The following is a 23,491-nucleotide window of genomic DNA, read 5'->3' on the forward strand; positions in this document are numbered from 1 at the left end:
AACCTTGCATTAGGTTTGTTCTGATAGGAAACAGTTTTATTATGTTTATCTGATGTATATCCAGAGCTAATCAAAAGATCCCACAACACTCACTTTCAAAAGAAACTATGCCTCTACAGATTGACTTGGTGGTAAAAAGTTGATGAATATTTACTGAACTTTCCCTAAGCTCAGTACTATGGTAAATACAAAGAGATAATGCATGACCTTGCTCCCATGAAGTTTATAATCTCGTTCAGGAAACAAGACCAAGAGAGACAACAATTGAACACCAAAAGGTAGTACTTAATTAAATGCTAATAAAGCTGGTCAGTACCACAGCACTTCAGAAGAGGGGATGGTCAAACAGGTCAAGGAAACACTTCAAAGACAACGAGGGACCTAAATTCAACCTCTAAAGAAGGTAGGATGTGGGGAGACTATAGGGAAAGAAAAGATGGTAAAATATAGAGTGTGTGTGCGTGTGAATGCTGAGACACAGAAGAAGGCAGAGGATCAAAACTGACCAAAGTAAAGCTTGGAGATAGCTAATAGCTTGACAAGAGCTAGGAGTTGACAATAGGAAATAGTAGAAAATGTGGTTAAAAAAGCAAAGCAAAACCAAATTATGGAGAGTCTTGAAAGTCAGGCAGTGGAATTTAGGCTTGATTTGGGAAGAAGGGGAAAGTTGCTGGAGGCTTTCAAATCAGGTTGCAACAGAGTGTGGTCCCTATGATTACAAAGCCCAAAGCAAGTCATATACGCGGGATCTGCTAACTACCACCCAAAAATGATGAGGACAGTTTAAACAAACATTCCACAGCTTGACTGCTACACTGATAGCTTCCAGCCACCAATGTGTATACTTCCCTCCTTAAATTCTTCACTAATTACTTATAATAGAGATTCTCAACAATGGTTTTTAATCTTCCCAGGGTATGCGAATTTATTTAAAACAAACAAAAATCACTTAACTAATTTGCTTCAAGTTTTTGTTCTTTGCCTAAGGATTGGAAGAGGGTTCAAGAAACAGGAAAATAAGATTTTCCACAAAGATGTGACTCATTACCATACAATCTTTCTAACAAGTTATTCAATTGAACATCAAAACTGCCATACATATATCCATTTGGATACTAATGAAACATTGAAATATACAAACTAGATGCATCTGTAGATGATTTCTTTTTTTTTTTTTTGAGGAAGATTAGCCCTGAGCTAACGTCTGCCACCAATCCTCTTCTTTTTGCTGAGGAAGAGTGACCCTGGCTAACATCTGTGCCCATCTTCCTCTATTTTATATGTGGGATGCCTGCCACAGCGTGGCTTGATAAGTAGTGTGTAGGTCTACGCCCAGGATCCAAACCAGTGAACCCTGGGCTGCCGAAGTGGAGCACATGAACTTAACCACTACACCGCTGTCATTTAGCATTAAAATATTTTGAATAGATGATGCTGATTTCGTTACTCAATAAAGAAAGATGTGACATCCCATGACACATGCAAGTTTCTTAGTCAATCAAGACTGCTATCACCAACATTCAAGGCATCTTTATTTTCTTCCAGGGTGATGTTTAGGAAAAAAATGCTCCTGTGAAAATGTCTAGTTGACCATGTAAGGATGCATTAAACTTGGCTCTTTATTAGAGGTATTTTCTGCTATATGGCTACGCCTTTCTCTTGGAAAGTTCAAGAATTCAAAGTTGCCTTAGTAGATGTAACAGGCACTTACTAGATTTTTAAAAATACTTTAACATAAAGATATCTAATTTGTACAATAGCACAATAAAGTTCACGTACAATATCATTTGTGAGTAATACCTGATGTCTAATAAGTACTTTACAATTTACAAAGCAAAATACATATAACTACTTAATTCTTAAACATTTAACACAACCACTGATGTTTTTGCATAGATCCAAAAAAACCTCAGGATACTTATCCTCAAGGAGCTTAAGAGATGATAACAAATTAGAAAGTAAATATGGAGAAGCAAGCAATAGCTAGCATTTTACAAGTACCAGGCCCTATGCGAAGTACTTTCTATATCTGTCATTATAATCTTCATATCAATAATATCCACCTCACTTCAAATACATGAGGATGCAAGGATTGAGAGAGCCAACCAAATAAGGGCAAGAACTTTGGCCTGGTCACCGCCATACTCTCATACCTTACACAGACCGTCCATGATAAATATTTGTAAAAGGGATACTCAAGGTGTTCAGAGAGTTTGAGCACATGTCTGAGTGCAGCTCATGCTCATTCACCTATTCATTCATTCAAAAAATACCCACTGATGCAGCCATTATGGAAAACAGTATGGAGATTTCTCAAAAAAATTAAAAATAGAAATACCATATGACCCAGCCATCCCACTACTGGGTATCTATCCAAAGAACTTGAAATCAGCAATTCAAAATGATCCATGCACTCCTATGTTCATTGCAGCATTATTCACAGAAGCCAAGACGTGGAAGCAACCTAAGTGCCCATCAACTGATGATTAGATAAAGAAGATATGGTATATATATACAATGGAATACTACTCGCCATAAAAAAAGGATAAAATCATCCCATTCACAACAATATGGATGGACCTTGAGGGTATTATGTTAAGTGAAATAAACCAGATAGAGAAAGACAATCTCTATATGACTCCACTCATATGTTGAACCTAAACACAGGGACAAAGAGAACAGATTAGTGGCTACCAGGGGAAAGGGTGGATGGGGGGTGGGCACAAATGGTGAAGTGGTGCACCCACAACACAACTGACAAACAATAATGTACAAATGAAATTTCAGAAGGTTATAAACTATCAATCTCAATAAAAAGTAAACAAAACAAAACAAAACAAAAATCCACTGAGTACTTACAATATGCCAGACTCTGTTCCAGGGGCTAAGAATACAGCAGTGAACAAAACAAATCAAAATTTCTGCCTTCAAGGAGCTTCTAATCTAGTGATCTAATGAGAACATTAATGTTCTGTCTCAAAATATTATGCATTGAAAATGTGAGACTGTCAGCTAATATAGGTTGTTATTTTACAACTCATGAAAAGAAACTTCAGCCACTCTCCTTCTGTGTCTATCTCCCACCACCTCTCATCCCCGACAACTGGACACAGAAAACGTGACCTCTCCTACTCTAAATGGAGAATAAGAGTATGGGAGAAATTTTTTACCTTTCAGATTGCAAGAACATATGGAGAGTGGAAGGGAAAATCTGGGAGGAAAATAGATACAGCTAAATCCAAAGGCAGACTTCTTCTAGGTAAAGTTGATAAACCTAGAAGTAACCTCAGGGTCTGTATTTCACTTTAATTTTTAATGCAACTTTGAATGAATTGAAATTTAATAATAACAATAAAGTTTATTGGGATTAAAAACAAGCAACCCCTTTAGAAATATAAACACTTTAAGGAAGAAGAGAAAATTCTCCTTGTACTGTCTTTTTCCTATATACTAGAGGGCCTTCAGAAATTTTACCAGTACTATCTGTATTCTTTTATTTATTTAACAAGCACTCACTAGGTACCTATCTGCCAAGCACTGGTGGGTGAGGGAGAGGAACAGGAAAGAGACAAGTGTCTAAGACACAGCCTTTCCCAGTGGGCATCACAGTCTACGATCTAAGACAAATGCTCATCACAACAATGTTCATGATATAGCAGAAGCAGATACAAAGCTTATTCTCCCATGTTATTCAGTAATTATTTACTATGTCCCATTTCTTAAGATTATAAGCTACTTGAGAGCAAAAGACATATAAATTTTTTCTGTATGTTTTTTATTAACTAACATAATGTAAAAGAATATTAAGAGTACACTGTGTTGAAAGTCAAATTAGGCTACAAGATCAAAGGACATTTTGTTTTAATAAAAAATATTTACTTACTAAAATTCTTCATTAAAATGATAAAAGGTAAGTGTTTTCATATGTCTGTTTCAGCATTTTATAGAATTTTACATGAGGTACTCACTTGCCAGAACTGACTGGTGGTAGGCTAGGCTTTACTGACTACCCTCAGAGTGACGTATATGCGTGTATTTTCTGATTCAAACACAGAAATACGCCAAGAAATGGTGCAAAAATGGGAAACACCACATTTAAAAGGACATTCAACAACTCTATGCACTATTGTCCACATATCTAGCCTAAATTAGGTTTTACTAAACAAAAGAGCTACTTAGTTGGTTCTTTTGAAATTTCTTAAAAATGAAATTCATATAGTTTAATAATTTTGCCTTCAATCTTTAAAAAGCAGATTTGAATCCTTAAATTTGACTTTATTTTTTATTTGACCATTTAAATTTCATTTTTTAAAATTAGATAGTAACCTATATAATTTTTAGCTGACAAACCTGTTAATATACGAACTTTTAAAACACATTCCTAGAATAGGCAAGTCTAAACTAAAATCCTACCTGCAAAAAATGTTGCTCTGTTGATAATAAGACTGCAATTTACAAGCCAAAACTCAGTGAGGTACACAAGACTTAAAGACAAGAACAGAAAATAATCCAGGGAGAAGCAAGAAGTGGGAAAGGGAATTATTCCTTCCACTCAGTGGAGAAATCAGAACTACAAGGAAGAGCCAGACATTTTCTCCAGATTAATCTAAAGACAAGCAAAAAGTTTTTGATGCTAGTCTCAGCTACATTTTTTAGTGGACCACTTTTAACCAGTACAGAAACACTAATTATTTCCCTAAGATACCTGATTTCTTCAAATAGCAAAAAAAAACAGGGAGAGGGCAGAACAGGAAAGAAATCTTATAACGAAATTATTTCTTAACAATAAACTACAGAAGAATACTGTAAAAAAGAGCCACGTTATAGTTCTTTAATCAGCTTGTTTGATTCTGGAAAGAAGAAAAGAAATATCAGGCATGTACTTATTCTTCCAACAAATATTTGTAAAATCTATTATATGCTAGGTACTGGGTATACAAAAATAAAAAAGTAGTTTACTGCCTAAAGGAAAAAAATATGTGAACAGATAACTACAGAACAATGTAAATGAATAAGCTAACCAAGGGATGAAGGATTAGAAAGAACGAGAGAAAACACCAGTGAGAACCTGAGAAAACTTCACAAGAAGTGACGAGTGGGCCATTTCTTTAAGGATAAAAAGTATCTATTTTTTCAAAGTAGAGCGAATGTGGCAGGGGGCAGAGGGACGATGCTGACATTCCATGCAGACCGAGCAAAGGTAAACCTAAAAGCTTAAATCACTGGATAATAGGTAATAATAATTTAATGAAAACAAACTTTTTCCTAAAAGGACACAGGATCTAACCTCAGAAGATCTACATTCAAATCCTAGTTCTGCCATTTTCTAACTACATTGGATAAGTCAACTTCTATGACCTTCCTTTCATCATCTTAAAGTTGTACTACAAAATACTTTAAAGGTTTTAAAGAATCTTGATATACCAAAATACAAAAATAAATTCTTAACTACTAAAATTCTGAGATCAAAGTATTAGCTTATCATTTCACATTGAATGTATACCATATACACAAATTTGCATGCCAATCTTTTCTGGCCTATTAAAATGTTCACAGAAGCAAATATATTTTTAATTACGTAAAAGTTCTATTTTCTATATCAAACATCTAATTGCAATTCACACAATCCATATAATACAAAACAAGCCTACAACATACCTAGAATCAACAAGTGACAAAAGTTTAATGAAACAAGCTTTATACTTAACTGGTTTCCCTAATGGGAAATTAAAGCAGCAATTGTACATCTGTGTCTCTGTTCCTCTCATCGTGGTTTAACTGACAGGAAGCAGAGAATAAGATATGGCATACAAACGTCAAGTACTTCCTGCCTTCACTGCTACATCTTTATGTCTTGTTTTATAAATAGTCCAATAGTTTATGTAAAAGTGTATCAAAGTATGGTGTCAGAGACATGGAGAACGAATGGTGAAGTGTTTATGAAAACAGCAAATAAAAAGGTATTTTGAGGTTGGGATCTAAATTCATTATGCACACTAAGATTCATTATTATAGTTTTCTGAAGAAATATTCTTAGGAGTAAACACCTTACAAATTAAGACTTGAAAACCACAATGACTGAGAGAAAAAGTCAGATGTCTGCACAACAGAACAAGCCCTCAAACTATTTTACCCAACTGGTTAGATAAGTAACACTTGACCACCTCAGTATATGAGCCCCTCCCCACCCCTGTCCTTACCTCGCAAAAGATATTAGTACCACCACCAAAAAAACACAAAATTAACCTTCAAGCAACTAACTCAAAACAAAGCTGAAGAGATAGCTTGCCTCTGACCTCTGGTCATTTTTACCATGGTTTCTCGCCAGCACTCTTCCCAGATTATAATCTGTGTGCCCTCAATCAAACTCTCTCTACACCCTTGCCCACCTCCCTGTATATCCAAATTTTGGCTCACATTATTTACTCACTTATGTTCGACTATCAGCTATACAGAAACCAAATAAAACTCGATTCTAAAATGGTGAATTCTTTTTTTTTTTTAAAGACTTAATTTTTTTCCTTTTTCTCCCCAAAGCCCCCAGGTACATAGCTGTATATTCTTCATTGCGGGTCCTTCTAGTTGTGGCATGTGGGACGCTACCTCAGCGTAGTTTGATGAGAAGTGGCCACATCTGTGCCCAGGATTCGAACCAACGAAACACTGGGCCGCCTGCAGCGGAGCTCGAGAACTTAACCACTCGGCCACGGGGCCAGCCCCACAAATGGTGAATTCTTACTTTAAGTCATTTTATGCAAACTTCCAATTAATTAAGACTAAAAAAGAGGTGCTCACTTTTCATGACGCCTAGCTGCCTCCCAAACTAATAATTCTTAAGAATCACCTCAATTCATCACTCATGTGTCATTTTGTATAAAAACTGGGGCACAATGCAGCCATCCTCTCCATTCACATTGGTCAATTCTTATCCAAGCTATAACCCACCACAACTACAACTTCACCAAGCTTTAGTGCTATTCCTCTCTAGGTCAATGTCCAAAATGACTCAATACTTTACTGCACATAAGCCCATCTTGAGTTTCCTGTGACCTCTTTTTCTTAAACAGAACTTAAAATATACTAATAATCAGCTTTAAGCATGGCACCATGCTCCTAAAGTAAGTAACATTTCTTAAATGAGTGGCTTGGAAAACAATTTCATTTTTACTCAGTATTTTTCAATGGAAGATCTAGTTCTTTTTTTTTTTTTTTTTTTTTGAGGAAGATTAGCCCTGAGCTAACTACTGCTAATCCTGTTTTTGCTGAGGAAGACTGGCCCTGAGCTAACATCCATGCCTATCTTCCTCTACTTTATATGTGGGACGTCTACCACAGTATGGCTTTTGACAAGCGGTGCCATGTCTGCACCTAGGATCTGAACCAGAGAACCCCAGGCCGCTGAGAAGCAGAACGTGCAAACTTATCCACTGCGCCATCAGGCCAGCCCCAGAGTTCATTCTTTATAAGAGTGTAAGTTTTTAGTGCCTTCCTGGCCTATCTTTAGTATATTCCTGCTCTTATCCATAAATTGTCCCAATATCTAGGACTAAGTGTTCCCTGAACCCCAAGGGAAGTATCCATTTCCTGACACATCAGCTCCCTTCCCACAGCCTCTGGCTCTGGTGCTTGGTTGAATCATCCCAAACGGTGGGAAATCTCAGAGCATCTACAGAGACCCTAATGTCCACCACCTTCTCAACAATCAAACATGTTAACAATGGTGTGTAACTATTTTATTCTACTAAGGGCAGATGAGTATTACACCTTCCTTTCAGTTTATTCCCAAGACTAAAAGGTTGTAAATTATCCTATAAAAATACACAAGTTTGTCTCTGAGCCATAGATCAAAAGACCAAAGATAACCTCCAGTTTAGAAAGTTCACACCATTAAACATTTTGAATAAAATGACTTACACAACAAATCTTGTTTCTAAATACAAATTGTTTCAAACTGTCTCGTAAACTAAAACACATAACATTAATTCTAATTAATTATTCTAATTTAAATCTAAAATCTTCACATTATTTTATGCTTTAATAGATAAGTATGTGTATTTGACGTGGTGTATTTTAAACCTTATATAAATAGTATCATATTGTATATATTCTTCCAGCGTACTTTAGCAAGATTCTTTAAGACACAAAACTGTGAATAAACACAAAGGTAGTTTTGGAAAGGAATTTTAAACATTAAACATTCTCTAGAACTTAGTGCTTAGAAAAATATTACTAAAGACAAGTCATAATTATTAGGCTTCCATCATAACAAAGAGAAATATCTAAGATGCACAAAGAAGCCTATCTTCAATGATGCCTCTCTCAAAAAGTGTTCTGACCTTCCACAGAACACAGTTTGTTCACCTTAGGGATGCCACGTGCGAAGATCTTAACTAGAAGCCTAGGGGTCTAACCCCAACAGTCCCTTTCTAACTTGCCCAAAAGGTGCAGGCTACAGCACCACCAATGACACAGTGATGGCGCCATCAGCATGAATATGTTCTCAATTGCGTAAGAAAATCTCTAGCTATGTTTGTTTTAGAAACTCATTTCTTTAATTCACTCTGAAACTAAATAATATATAGCACATCAAAGTTCTCCCAATTAAAAAGAAAAACACAAAAGGAAAATGTAAATCAAAAAACACCTAATGAGGAACTGAATCTACAGGAAGAAGTTAATCTGAAAGTATATTTCACCTATTACTATAAACCATATAAAATGATTGATACTACTGCCAAATCCTTTTACTGTGAAAATTAAACTAAAGTTCCTGCAGAGAAATCCCTTAGACTGGAAGAGAAGCCAGTAACTGCCGCCTTCTGCCTTTTAATTTCCCTTTTCTTAATCACAAAGTCACCCAACTAAATGGAAATACTGAGGCTCAGAAGTGACACTTTTACTTTCTTTGAGAAAGGTCGATTTCCTCATTAGAGAGGCACCAAAAGTAAAAAATACTGTATAATAAACTTTAACAAAATCATATTTCTATCACATGGTTATGTGGACATACCATCCTTTATTTAACCAATCCCTAATTCTGGACATTGGATTATTTCCAATGTTGCACAATTACAGAGATTCTCAAATATGTAATCCTCAGACCCAGGGAGGATCCAGAAACTCTTTCAGGGAGTCCATGAGGTCAAAACTATTTTCATAGTAATACTAAGGTATTATTTGTTTTTTTCCACAGTGTCGACATTTGCAGTGATGGTGTAAAAGCACAGTGGATGAACCTGCTGGTGCCTTAGCATGAACCAAGGCTGTGTGACCAAAGCACAGCAGTCACTGTATTCTTTACCACCACTAGGCACTCACGTTAAGAAAGAAAAAGGTAGTTTTACAGAAGAATGTCCTTGATAAAGAGTAAAAACTACTTCTTAAGTCTCAACCATTACATACACGTCCTTTTCATATTCTGAGTGATAAAATGGAAGTATACATAAAGTACTTCTGACGAATACTAAAATAGAATGGTTGTCTTGAGGAAAAGCATTAATGCTATTAGTGAGTTGTGGGCTAAACTAGCTGCTTTTTTCATGGAATGACATTTTTACTTGAAAGAACTACTTATTATTCAAAATTTGATGTTTGGCAGACATTTTCCCAAAAATAAATGAAGTGTGCCCGTCACCTCAAGGAAAACAACTAATGGCATTTGTCACCAATGATAAAATACAACCTTTCAACTGAAAATCAGAATTTTGGAAAACCAATATCCACCACTTTTAGCTTGTTACTTTTCCAATACTTAAAAGATTTTTCTGATAAGATTGGTGTGATATTAAAAAATGTGATTTTTAAAAATATTATGTCAACATTTGGAATACTCAAATGACCAATGAATGATATTACAAAATCTTGCTTAGGTAAAAGACCAATTCATTCAAAGTGCAAGGCAGACAAATGGATTTTAATGTTACAGAGGAGAAAAAGTTCGTTGGTAGGATTTCAGAGTGCCTTTACACCAACCTTTAAGAAACTAGCATTTGTTCATTTTTGATAGTATCAAAGAAGAAATCCACAATTATCTGAAGTGGCTATTAAAATACATCTCCCTTTTCCAACTAGACATCTGTGTGAGGCCAAATTTTCTTCACATTCTTCAAACATTGCAACAGATTTAATGTAGAAGCAGATAGGAGAATCTAGCTGCCTTCTGTTAAACCAAAGATTAAAAAGTGTTACACTGCTCTCAATACAGTTTTTGTTTTGGAAAACATAGTTGTCTTTTACAAAAATAATTATGTTAACATGTAATGAGTTTATTTTTCAATAAATTAATGTATTAATATTTTAATATTTTATTTTAATTTCTAATATTGGTAAATACTGATAAGTGTAACCCACATGAAAAAAGCTCTTTGGGATCCTCAATAATTTTTAAGAGTATGAGGAAGATATAAAGTTCGAGTAGATATGAAGAGTATAAAGCTTGAGAATGGCTATACTATTACAACCAGTGGTTCAAATATCCTTGCAGCTAAATCTTTGTTCCCATTACTAAATTTTCTTTAGGATGGAGTCCTAGAACTGGGATTATTATATCAAAAGGCATGTACAATTTCAAAGCATTTGATATAGGTCAATTGCCCTCCAGAAGGTTTTTTTCAATTTATACCGCCATCAATAGAATATGAGTATGCACATTGAATGGCATTTTCACCAACCCACAATACTTTAACTTTTGTCAGTATGATGAGGGGAAAAAATCAATTAATTTGCATTCCTTTACTAGTAAGGCTAATATTTTCATATTAAACAATTTAAAAACCGGTAAAAATATAATCATATGAATGCATTAAATATATTACATATTAATATAATAACTATATTATAATCAATAATTAATATATTACAATATATTAAATACAAACATTATAACTTAACATTCTCCCCAATTTTAATGAATTTTGCTGTTCTTTGTGGAAGGAACTTGGAAGGGCATAAATAAATAAATGGTAGAGGTGATCATCTATGATTTTCCTCATTAGAAAAAAAACTTGAAAATAATGATTTTATTCTAGTTGTTCTAGTTTAGAACATTTGTGATTTTTTTAACTTCAATTTAATTAATGTAAAAGTTTCTGCTTTACTATCCATATGAAAAGGACCAAATCAAACACTAAACGTACCAATTATCTATTAAATTGTCCAATTTTGAGCAAGTTACTTATCCACAGTTTCCTAAATAAAATTTAAGAGTGGGAAAAAAAGATTTATCTGTAAGAATGATATTTAAACCAGTGGTTGCAACAGCACAGCATTCTTTTGGTGTCAGGATCTCTTTATGCTCTTAAAAATTACTGAGGACCACAAAGACCTTTTGTTTCTATGGGCTATATTTATTAATACACAAGTTCTTAACAAGTGTAGGGTTTTATTATTTATTAAATGCCCTTCAATGAGGTCCCTCCTCAGAAGAACAGCATATTGAAAAGAAAACTCTCTGGGATACATGTTTTCTTTGGTAAAATGAAGTTGTTAAAAATATAAGTTCTAGTATGCTCTCCTCATCTCACAAGATCACACAGAGCACTCTGAAGACTACTAATCTAATTTATCTGTAGTTTTCTCTAATCTTTATGTACACTATAACACATTTTTAAATGGAAGTTAATTAGTACAGTATATGTATATAATTTATGAATAAAGTTTCTACGTTTTGTTCACTGCTATATTCTCCACCATCCTAAGAGACAATAAATAACTGTTGAAGGAATCAACAAACTACATAGGATGCAAAGACATTTATTTAAAAAAATTCAGGAGATCCCCACGAACTACACAACTTAAGAACCCTTCCAACTATAGAATCTATGACTTCGACTTCCATTTGTTCTTTGTCCCTGCCACTACTTATACACAGACTGTGGGAAATCTCAGAGAAGAGAGCCAAGAGATGATTACGAAAGCAAAAACCTGGATTGAAATCTGTTTTCACTTTTTATGGCAATTCCCACATTTATATTATTAAATTTTAGAAACCTTATATAAAGGTTCCACATCAAGTTTATGACAAAAAAAATCACTAAAGATGCAGAAATTGCTATCACTGTAGTGAGAATTTTAAGGAAGCAAGATGAAACACTGATTATGTCAATAAATCTGATTAGATGTGCAAGTCTCATTTGGGGTATTAGCTACTTAAAAGTTTATCGGTGTCAATTAATACTATAACAATTGTGTATGTTTCATGAATCTTTTTGTTCTGAAATGTGTTTTTTAATAACAATTGAATGTGTGATGATTCAAAAGACTAAACTTAACTAAATTATTTCTAGCAAACTACAGCTCCAACTTGTTAATGGATCTCAACTGGAAGTTACCCATCAGAAGTATGCCGAGAGCCATCCTGTTAGTTATATGGGACAGACACACAGTCTTATGTAACTTAGTTCCGAATCTAGCTAATACCTTTCACTGAAACAAGCAGTTAACATTTTTTATTGATGTAAAGTTTATTCATCATTTTTTTAAAATCAACTTCTACTACTCCTCAAATCAAACATTATTTCTGTTATTTATAAATGTGAGGCAAAAAAACCCTCTACCCCTTATATATCAAAATTTATTATGAAATAGTTCAACTAAAGAGAAAGAGACAAAATTCACATACCAATCATCCAGCTTTACATTCACATTTTACCATAACTTGTTTCAGATTCTTAAGAAAAAAGTCCTATATAGTTAAAGCCTCCTATATATCCCCCTCCGATCTCCTTTGATCCCTTCTCTGACTACTCTAAAATTGATGTTGCCCCTCTCTGTCCATATTTTTATACCTTTACTACATTTCTATCAATAACAGCATTGCTTTGACGTACATAATTGGGACTATGTTATATCTATTCTACTAAAAGTTTTTCACTCAAAATTATGTTTGAAATAATTGAACTCTAGTTAACAAATGACAGGTATGCGAAACTGTTTAGTGGTCAAATATATTGATGTCTGCAATTTACTGTGAAACACATCAACTGCTCATCTGTTTAGGGTCCTGGAGGATTTCACCCCTCAGGGCAATATAGCACAGTAAGATGCTGAATGGCTGAGAAAGCATCAATGGCAGGCATCTGTTTCTAGGAAAGATAATGAAGAACTTATCCATTCTCTCCATACTCTTTTGTAAAACTCTTCGCATCCCTCAATGTGACGATACTGCCCTAGAGAACTCTTGCACGTATGTTCCTTGAACCATGTGTAAGAATGTTCCCAAACTGGAAATAATCTAATGCCATCAACAAGAGAGAATAAATACATCTTGGTAGAGACAGATAATGGAATACTACACTTGAATTAAAATTAATTAAGATAAATCTCACAGAGTTGAATGAAAGAAGCAAGTCACTACAGATTCCATTCGCACAAAATTCAAAGGGGTAAAACTATAATGAAGAGGTTATCCAAAAGTCAGGACAGTAGTTATTTTTAAGGGGACATGAATGTGGGCAGTAGTGGGTGACTTCTAACATAAAGGACATGCTCTACTTCCTAACCTAGTTGTTGTGACTTGGGTAAACACTGTGTAATTATATTTAAACTGTATATGTTTTATACATTTTCCTACATGCACATTCTACAGTCCTAAAGAAAAAAGGATAATGAATTGCCCCATTACAATACTAAGCTTCCATTTAGTATTTTGATATAAAAATAAGAGGAACATAAACTAAGTTATTAAATCAACACCTCATTTTTATAGTTTTACTATAAAATCTTTTAGTTTCACTGTTTAAAGCACTGTTTTATAAAACACAGAAAATACCAATTTTCTTTCTTTTAGATTTTTTAAATTGTATCAGACAACTTTGCACAAACATAATGACCATTACATGACTGAGCATCCACCACACAGATAATGAACTTAACATGACTTTACATCACGTAAAGCCATACTGGTTCCTGCTACCTTGAAGAACTTCTAATACAGAGAGTAGAAGACAGGACAAGAGCAGAGCCAAGAAGACACAAATTTTAAAATACAAAAACTTCTGTAAGAAGTGGTTGCCTCTGGGCAGCAGGACTCAATGGGAATGAGTGGAGGAGGGAGGCTTCTTTTCATTATAGGCTCTTTTATTCATTTAGCTTTTAAACAATGTGCATATATCACTTTGACAACTTATTAATATAAAAATTGCTAAATCAATCTTCATGCAAACTCTAGAAGACATTCATATTGTTTACAGTTGTTTTTTAGATGTTAATAAATCTCAGGCTACAAAATATGCAGATAAAAAAAGAGCTAATACCATACCACTCAGCAATTACAGAGCAAGTGAAAGAGGAGTTCTAAATTCCTATGAGGGAAAAGAATGAAGTTGAAAAGAGAAGTTTAGGAACAGTTTTCTGATGATGAGGATGGTGTTAATTCAGCTATTTATAACTGGAAGAGAGGGAATCAAAATACTTCTGCAGAGAAATTTGTACAACCGAAGCTCAACGGCATAATTTCTCCCTCTCTGCCAACAAAGCCAATAGCACACGAGTTATTTTTTCGTAAAGGGTGGGGTGCCAATGCATTTGTAGTATAGATGAACACTCACTTTTACTATAGTATACAGACCATCTAACAAGACACAAAGATAGAGGTGACACAAAAAACTGTCTTTAGTAGGTTCTCCATACTAATGGGAGAAGGACTGCTCCGACAACTGAAAACTGCTCTAATCATTAGTAATATCCTTGAGTCAACTCAAGTTGACTGAGTTGTCCACCATCTACATGAAGCAGCTCCTAAGCAAAGGACCAGAGTATTCTAGCCAACTGATGGAAGTAGTCATTATTTTCAGACCATTTAACTGATAACACTCTTCCTCCCATCCCTACAAGAGTCTGTGAACACCTATGTCCCATTAGATGAGATGGACAGTCATGTGTTGCTGAACAAAGGGGATACCGTTCTGAGAAATTCATCATTAGGCCATTTCGTCACCGTGTGAACATCATAGAGTGTACTTATGCAAACCTAGATGGTATAGCCTACTACACACCCAGGCTACATGGTATAATCTTATGGGACCACTATCATATACGTGGTCAGTCATTGACCGAAATGTCATTGTGCAGTGCATGACTGTAATGTAAGGCAAAGCTTACAAATATACAACTAGTAATGCAGTTAAATGTCCAAAGAAACCTCAAAAACCATATCCAAGTATCACTTGGTAAAAAAAAAAAAAAAAAACTTTCTGCCTCCCAGACTCAAACAATTACAAATAATAATAGTGTATTTCCCAGGAGAGAAGGGTTTTCAAAGACTGAAAATGCTACCCTAAATCAGCAAGGGAAAGTTTTCCCTAGAAACACAAGGATAAGGGAATGGAGAGAGACGCCATGAAGCACCAAATGGAATCAAAAAAGCTTACACTGGGAGAGTGATGGTTCACTGAGAGATAAAGAAGAAGCTAATTACATTTGAAAAACAAAAATAATTAGTTTAGTTATACACTGTAGTCAATATAGCAGTGGGTTGGGGAGCAGGAGAGGGAAAAGCAGAATTAGAGTAGAAGAAAGAGGGCAAGCCACCAAGGTGAAAGAGACAGCACAGCAAAAAACGGACAGAGAAAGGGATAACTGGAGTAGGGACAGGAGGCTACATAAGTTCTAATATTGGTAATAAACTACTCCAGTCACTTTCCTTACTTACTAGTGGCTGTGGGCTTCAAAATATCCCTGTTGTTTAAAAATTCAAACATTAAAATGCTAAATAACTGACTAATCACTCTTCCTAAATCTGTAAACTCTTTTTCTGAAAGTGTGCCCTAGAAGCTCCTGCATCACAATCATCTAGGGTGTTTATTAATGCACATTGATAAACCAAACCCCAGGTCTAATGAATCAGAATCTGAGTTGAAGCCAGGTGATTGTGTTCTAAAGTCTGCAAGTTACTGCTTTAACAGGTAAATTAGGTAGGTGTTCATTTTTTCTTTGAATGGTTACAACGTACAGACACCAGAGAGATCAAGCTGAGGGCCACATGCCTTTTAAAAATTTGCCACCCCCAACTTTAGCAGGACCTGCCCAACTGAGTAGCCAAGGGTTTAATGCAGCAAATAATAACTGCTTGGTACTTTGTCAAAAATTGAGAAAGAGAAATAGAATAATACATCTCTAATCTCAAAAAGCTTATATTCTTATTCTCACTGGTGAAGAAACTCTTCTTAACCTAGGCAAATGCTATTCATTCTTCGATACTCATAATTCCCAAAGATTGATAAACTTGCCTGACTATTTTAAATCTCAGTCATTTTTTGTCACTAGGCAAACAGTCTAAACCTGAATTTAACTTCTCAGTGGTTTGGTTCCATTCTTTACTTATTTCACCCATGCCAAGCCCTGTATTCCCAGACAGAATCTAAGTTTGTGAGGACAGAGCCCATGTTTTCTAGCCTTCTATGCCCTGTTTGCTGCTTAGGACAATGATGACCACACATTGTGGAGGATCTGATACCGAATTCGGTTAGGAGACTTGGAAATTTTCTAGATTCAACAGTTATATGTAAAGTAATATAAAAATCCAAATTTCAGACCTAAAGAAAGGCAGATCTAAAGTAAATTTCAAGCACCCCGATAAAACACATCAAAAAGTTAATAAAGATAGTGTATTCCCCAGAAGAGTCTCAAAGTGTCTGGTATGTATAATAAACTCTTAAAAAGGAGAAGAGAAAGTATGACAAATGGAATGAGATTACTAATTATGGGAAGGTTAAATTCAAGGTAAGTATAAGTGTCAGAGTTTAGAGACCTCTAGATTTTGTAAACTCATATGCAAAGTTTACACACACACTCTTTAGTAGAACAAGGCGTCATATTAAACAGTATTTGCCATCCTAAAAGAATGAGGTAAAATTACAGCAGAAATAAACCTTTCTTTGTATCTAGAAGTTCAAAGTAAATTCCTAACTCCTTGTATTTCCATCTCCCCTAGGCCCATCTTAAACAAGCAATGTCACAAACAACGCGTCAACTATCACAATATTCTAATAGTGAAAAAAAGCTGTTATAAAAATTAAACAAATGCAGCATCTCTCTGATGAAAAAAGGAACTGGTCTGAACACATTTTCAAATTCATTGGTTAATGCATTTGTTTGCATATTATCACCAAGAAACTTAATTAAGGTTTTATTTACTCTTAAGGAAATACAGACCATTTCAAACAAAGCATCACTTGGTGTGAGCTAGCAGGAGCAGAGCCAGGCTGGAAGCCCCGTCGGTAAGCACTGCACCACCTCAGGCAGGGCAGACGACCTCTTTGGGCCGCTGTTTCTTCATCTATGAAAGTGAGGCAGTTGAACAATCTTCACTCTTTTTCAGCACCAAAGTTCTTTAAATTGGTAATTCTAAGTTTAATTCTGATGACTCAGTTTAAACTTATATTCAAGTTTATGAAAGGAAAAGAGTGCGAAGGAGACTAGCTGGTAAGTCTTACTGGCTCTTTCCCTTGCTTCCATGCTTTTTTCTCTCCCTTCTCCTTGAAGCCCCACCTCAGTCTTCTTCATATAATAAGAAACCGAAATATATGACTGGTATCTATTTTATTTATGACCCGAATCTTAATTTTAAGAAACTAAATTCTTCTACTCTTTAATAAATAAAATCTTAATTATTTGCTTATTTGTGTGCCCCTTGATTTTTCTCTTATGGGTCAATGGCTATTAAACACACACAGAAAGGGCAAAAAAGTTTCATTAGATTTTTCACATAGACCAGACTACAAGTAAATACAGCCTCTGCTTACTCAAAGGCTGACTAAACCAGCAATATGCAAACAAAGATGACAGCAAATGGCTCAGAGCTGAATTGGTAAAATGTCTGCTGTGTCTTTCTTGTAAGACCACAAAATTGAGATCTGTTAATAGCAACAATCCTTTCAAAGAGTAAGAAATACTAACTGCCTTTCTACCTCCCCTTTCATCTGACAGGCCTTCAAGCACTTAGAAAGTTAATAACAGTGAATTCCCAAAGAACCACCTAAATATCATTATAGTCAATAATAAATGATTTGGCAAGTTTTATTTCCAAAAACTTTATTCGTAATGAGTGCATATTCAAATTTTACTTTCATTCAAATTTTCAGTTTCATAAATAACTTTCCTAAATAAAATACTACTGCATCCAGCTTCTCAGAGTACCTAAAACTATAAGGCACACCAGAAAGCACACTTGCCAAAATCTCCTAATTTTAATCATGATAAGTATTTCAGGAAAAGACTGAGCAACCTTTTACTTTCACAAAAAGTATTGCTTTTTTTATTCAAAGCAAGCAAATTTTAAGAACAGTAGTACAGAAGGAAGGTCAATACATTTTCTTTTTACACAAATTGAAATACTACATTTCCTTAGACACTAGTTTTGCTTTAAGGTTCTTACTCAGAGCAAGTTTCCAGCGTGAATTATAAAATTTTATTATCTTTTTCTAATAGTAAATGAATCATTCTAGTCTTTCTTCCTCTTTATTTAATAAGCACTTTTACTTGTTATCTAAATGACCGTTCATTTTAATTAAACTTATTTTTCAAAATTAAATGTAAGTATAATTCATCAACTTAACGAAAAAAGAAAAGAATAGAACAGTCAACGAGCAACATCTATGACTAAGTTCTCCCAAAACTTCCCTTTCACTAAAATGCCAAAACAAAACCATTGCCCCTGAATTTTTTCTTAACACCCATAGCACACATGAATAGCACAGTTTTACTTAATTGTAACTTCCCGGCTACCCCTACAAATACCATTAGATTTTTTAAAATTAAAATTCACCTAGTTTCCTTTGTGGTATAAAAAAGAAAGAAAGAAAAATCTCCTTTATTCTTAAGTCATACAGGAAAAAAAAAATCACACAAAATATAAAAAATACTTTACCAAGAAGATCTAAAACTTTCCAGAATTTGAATGCTTTCTTTTCCCCTAGTAGTGAAGTGTAATCAGGCATGTGACTGACTACACACATTTTTTCAGAGAGTTAAAGAACACATTCAGCCATGTTCTTCCACAGGTAAGAACCACCCTACATTTATCAGCTCAAGAAACAGCCAGAAGCAAACATTCAAAATCCTAACAAGTTACCTTCAAATATCCTTGTTTTCTTCATATATTGTCCTCTGGGCTTGAAAATAAAAAGCAATCCGGCAAGTTTTATGCTGTTAAAATGGCTCCTGTAGATTAGGGAAGTGGTGTCTGTGCTTCAGCTTATGAGTCATACATGAAACTAAGTGTGTCTAAGGGAGGCACGCCCATGTTGCTGTGAACCCGATTATTCTGCTAGGTCAAACATGCAAATCTACAGGTAAAAACAGGGGAGAGGTGTAGAAAAAGGAGAGAGGTAGAGCCAGGGAGCAAGATCTACCTTGATTAAACGATTCCTCAGCTCCTGTTAATTACCATAATTTAAAATTAATAAAACAGAATCAGAATCGACAAGGAAGCAAAATTTAAAATCGTATATTGTTTTAAAAGATAAAATCTTAATTTTTAAAAATTATTTTAATATATCAAGTAAATAAAATGATGAAAGAAAAATAAACTATGAGAGGGAATGGAAGGGAGACAGCAAACTTTCTGGTTTTTTGTAACAATGGACTGGTGAGTCTACCCTGGCTACTCATTAACCCTTATATGAAAAGGGTATATTGCTATGTAATCTGGAAAAGCTAGCAAACTGCAATACTAGATGCAGATTTATAAGTTCACTAAACAGACAAAATCCACTAGAAAATTCAAAGTTCAGTGGAAAAGCAGTGTGAATTAATCTGGTTTATCGCATAAAAAAACAAACTCAGAGTTAGAAAGGAACCAAAGTCCAATACAGCAAAATGATTTGAAATAGAACTGTAAGCTTCATAAAATCCTGTTTAAAACAAATTATCAATGCAATCATGGTTCACAACTCTACTACTTCCAAATGACAGCCACAGTTTTCTTTACCTTTCAAACAAAATTTCCCACATTAAAACCTTACCATGTGCCAAGCACCCTGCTGTGGCTCTGCTCACCATACCTGGCGAACCTAAGCGTGCCAATAGAAGATGTAGCCAGTGAAGCTTTTTGCTCTCCAACTCACCATACATCTAACAAGGTGCCCAAGCAGCTCAAACACTGCTACAACTACTTACCCTGTCCCCTGGGTGACTCTTCATTAATTTATCCTAAGAGCTTAAATTGATCAAAATGACTTGAAAGCATTAAGCACTTCCAAAAGTGCTTTAAATGATGAAATGCTGCTACTACTCACTAGCTAGCCTTCATCCTAATATTTTACAAAAAGTAAACAGGATTTAGTAAGGTTTTCTCCCCTTAGTTAAATACTTGGAAGTAACTATTTTGCCTTACTAGAGGGACAGCTGAGAGGACAAGCTGTCACTAACTTAGGAACTTTACAAACTACTACAAAACGTAATGATTGTGAACCCTTTCTGCCCATTAAGTGCCTATTTATTCCATTCCACTAATCACTGCTTGATTTATCTTTTTACTAAAATAATATCCATGGTTTAACAAATTAATAAAAAAAATGTAAAAGGAAAAATACACCGCTTTTTCTACTGTCAAATGTTATATTTAGCTTACTTTAGAGCTCATTTATCCAGAATGACTATTTGGAAGCTCCTCTGAGCAGTCACAGGAGATGTTTACCAGAACACCCCCAAGTTCTTTCCCAGAGCTGAAATTTATTTTAGTCAAAATCCATGTAAGCCTAATAATTTGACTATCTCTTAGCTAATCAGAAATAGAAATTATAAAGAGTGAAAGAGGGAACAGTGAAAGGATGATGTCAGAACAAATAAGTGACAAAGAGGATAATGAGAGAAGATTTTTAAAACCCTATAGAATTATAAATAAATATAACTTCAAAAGTAATGGAATCTGAAGGCATCCTGTAAGGTCAGTAAGTTCTACATACTCCCTAAGTATATCATGATACAGTAAGTGCCTTAAAGTCGGCATTTTTTGTTTTTTATGAGGAAGATTAGCCCTGAGCCAACATCTGCTGCCAATCCTCCTTTTTTTTGCTGGGGAAGACTGGCCCTGAGCTGACATCTGTGCCCATCTTCCTCTACTTTATATGTGGGACGCCTGCCACAGCATAGCTGGAGAGTGGTACGTATGTCTGCACCCAGGATACGAACCAGAGAACCTCAGGCCGCCGAAGCAGAATGTGCAAACTTAACCGCTGCGCCACCAGGCCAGCCCCGAAAGTCAGCATTATTACAATTACGGTTTTTAAAAGACAAAGAGAATAACATCAAGTGTGCAAAATTTTTTATGAAGTATGGATACATAAAAAGATAAGCTTCCATTATTGAGAAAATCAATTTATATAAAGCATCTCATTACTTGATAATGGCAGATATTTGAGATGTAATTTAAAAGAGGAACTTTTCATATGAAGCCTTCCCTGGAGGAGAGGGGGATCTGAGCTGAGGAGACTTACCACAATAGGCAGATTTGGACTCAGCACAACCAAGACATGTGTCATAATATCTGGCTTTGCTAGCTATTGACTACAACTGGGAATATCCCAAGAAAAGCTATCCGACATAAGGGGGAAAAAAGCCTGCTCTTAAAGGGCCAAGGCACAAATTCACCTGTTTCAGAAAGCAACCTAAAATCACCAGAAAGAAAGGTACACAGTCCTTTGGTGAAAAGAGACTCACCTGATAGGCTGAAGGTGCATCTCAGTGAGAGGTGAGAGCTCTCCAGGGACTGAGGCATTGGCGGCAGCCATTATTGTGACCTAGTACAGTTGTACTGACACAGATGCCTGCAGATGCCATTGGAGTTCTTCCCCTGGCCTGTTAGTGCAGGGGTCTGCCCACCTACTAGAGCACCGATTTAATCCAGCTCAGCCAGGGCGGCAGCCTGCCCTAGAGACTGGTCCCCACAACAGCAAGCCCTCAGGCAACTTGTGGGCCCACACGGGCTGGGTGTGTGGGACCTCTGCAGCAAGGTGAGTGTGTCCACTTCTGTGGCGCAGGGTGTGCACAAGGGACCTCTGCAGTGGGGCGACTGTGTCCACTGACCGGGTTATGCGCATGGGCCAGGACTGTGTTGACGGAGTGTGTGGCTCTGCAGGCAGTGGGGCCTAACAGCTGCAGCAGACTTGTGCTTCTCAAACAGCCACACAGGAGATTGGCCCCACCTCCCAAAGTCTGAAACAACTGGGTGCTCCCATGCCTGGGGTCAGCCCCACTCAGCTGCAACCCTGAAAGAGCTGACAAGAGCCTCACAGGCCAGAGGCCTACAGGAATTGTAAGCCCTTGATCCTAGCAACCAGCTATGCTGGGGGCCTACTCACTTAAAGAAAAACTGCAGCAGGAATGTGCTATTAGACCTTGCAGCCAACTGTGCTGGGGCTCCCCATGCCCAATAAAGTAACTGAAATGACCACAGCAGCCACATGGAGCTGAGTAGTACGACCAGCCAGCCAGAGGAACAGCCTAGCCTCCCTGGGCACCTGCAGAAAGAGTAACCCTGACATAACAGAAGGACACACACAGCCCACACAGGGGACCCTCCTGAAACATTTGGAACTGGTGACGAATGGGAAGCACACTGCTGGGCCTCATAGGGCATCTCTTACATAAGGTCACCTCTCCAAGATCAGAAGATGTAGCTGACCTACCTAATACATAGATATAAGCACAGACAAAGAGGCAAAACGAGGAGATAAAGGAATATGTTCCAAGTAAGGGAACAGGACAAAATCACAAAAAAAGAACTAAATGAAACAGAAATAATCTACTTGACAAAGAGTTAAAACAAATGGTCATAAGGATGCTCACTCTTGGGAGAAGAATGGATGGCCTCAGTGACAACTTTAACAAAGAACTGGAAAATATAAAAAAGAACCAATCAGAAATGAAGAATACAACACTAGAAATGAAAAATTCACTAAAGGGTCTCACTAGCAGAGTAAATGATACAGAAGAACAGATCACCAAGCTGGATGAAAGACTAGAGGAAATCACCCAAGCTGAACAGATAAAAGAAAAAAGAATTTAAAAGAACAAGAACAGCCTAAGGGACCTCTGGGACAACATCAAGTACACTAACATTCATATTGTACGTGCCCCAGAAGAAGAAGAGAGACACAAAGGAGCAAAGAATCTGTTTGAAGAAATAGTAGCTGAAAACTTTCCTACCCTAAAGGAAAGAAACAGACATCCAGGTACAGGAAGCACAGAGAGCTCCAAACAAGATAAGCCCAAAGAGGCCCAACCCAAGACACATTATAATTAAAGATTTTATTTTTTTTCCTTGTTCTCCCCAAAGCCCCCTGTTACATAGTTGTATATTTTTAGGTGTGGGTCCTTCTATTTGTGGCATGTGGGATGCCGCCTCAGCATGGCTTGATGAGCAGTGCCATGTCCACACCCAGGATCTGAACCAGCAAAACCCTGGGCTGCTGCAGCAGAGCGTGCAAACTTAACCACTCGGCCACAGGGCCAGCCCTGACACATTATAATTAAAATGTCAACAGTTAAAGGT

At 36.0% G+C, this 23,491-nt stretch overlaps 1 protein-coding gene across 4 annotated transcripts in view; it reads right to left on the minus strand.

The window, feature by feature from the left end:
- The window catches only part of ELF1 (E74 like ETS transcription factor 1), a 106,616-nt gene that overhangs the window by 55,040 nt on the left and 28,085 nt on the right, over positions 1-23,491 (minus strand). For 2 of the 4 annotated variants that reach the window (XM_046665120.1, XM_046665116.1), the window contains exon 1: positions 19,070-19,185. The exons of the other annotated variants lie outside the window; for them this stretch is intronic. The gene's annotated coding sequence lies outside the window, so the exon portion shown is untranslated. Of the gene's footprint in view, positions 1-19,069; positions 19,186-23,491 lie in introns of those variants that run through there. 4 annotated transcript variants of the gene reach the window in all.

The sequence above is a fragment of the Equus quagga genome, chromosome 6, assembly GCF_021613505.1.
Source record: "Equus quagga isolate Etosha38 chromosome 6, UCLA_HA_Equagga_1.0, whole genome shotgun sequence".
NCBI classification, from domain to species: Eukaryota; Metazoa; Chordata; class Mammalia; order Perissodactyla; family Equidae; genus Equus; species Equus quagga.